Genomic DNA, 1,034 nt, shown 5'->3' with positions numbered 1-1,034 from the left:
AGGCCCTGTACACACTAGGCGTTTTTCAACGCGCGTTTTAAAGAACCAAGAGTTCTATGTAGCCGTACACACTCAAACGCCAAGCGCGCGTTAAACGCGCGTTTATAGATTTTTGTTAAAACGCGCGTTTTGCGGGCACTTTACGGGCGCTTTGAGATATATGTGCTGCCTTATAGCGACGATGGAGGAGCACACACAATCAATTACTTTCTCGTCCATTTCCAAACTGAGCCAGTGCTAAACGCCGAACTAACGCTCGTCGAACGCCGAGCTAACGCGCGTTAGCTCGGCGTTAAACGCGCGTTGAAAAACGCCTAGTGTGTACAGGGCCTTAGTCATTTGAATAAGATAGATTCACATAAAAGTGTTTTTTAAATTCAGTTTATAACTTTCATATTTCCAATCACTGTAGCAGATAAACCATTCATAATGTTTTTATTTGTAAACATTACTGTATAATCTTTTTAAAATCAACATATAAAAAAATTAAATCTTGTTGTTTAAGAACTTGTTTAGAATAGTTCTAAATACATTAAATTACTAGCAGATTAACCCCGGCGAGACACAGTTGAAACTTTACAATCCCCAACATTGGCACTGAATGCTGAGAAAATTGAAATATATAAGAGTAGGTTGGAGGATAAATGTATTCATCAAGAGATGATGACAGTTTACCATCAGCATGGATGTTCATTGTAAAATATAAACTTTATAAAAACTCCTAATTACATTTACTAAGATAAATTTTTTATATTTAAATAAGTAATTCTAATCACTGATTAAATAAATAAATAAAGGCCTGTGTGACCATGTAGGCAAACCAGGTGGCTGTCTAGGGTGACCAAATCTAAAGGCAGCACTACAACATGCAATTTTTTTATAGGAAGCTTAATAGTATTAAAATGGAACTGTATTATTATTTAGTATTTTAAAATACTTGAATTTAAAATCCAAATTGGTTTTTATGAAATTGAAAACCATTTGTATAATACAAATCATAAAATATATTATACTTATACTTATATATATTTGTA

This window comes from Centruroides sculpturatus, unplaced genomic scaffold, assembly GCF_000671375.1.
Source record: "Centruroides sculpturatus isolate CEXI.00-Female unplaced genomic scaffold, Cexi_2.0 scaffold159, whole genome shotgun sequence".
Taxonomy (NCBI): domain Eukaryota; kingdom Metazoa; phylum Arthropoda; class Arachnida; order Scorpiones; family Buthidae; genus Centruroides; species Centruroides sculpturatus.
The sequence above is the reverse complement of the archived record's forward strand: the minus strand, read 5'-3'. Positions refer to the sequence as shown.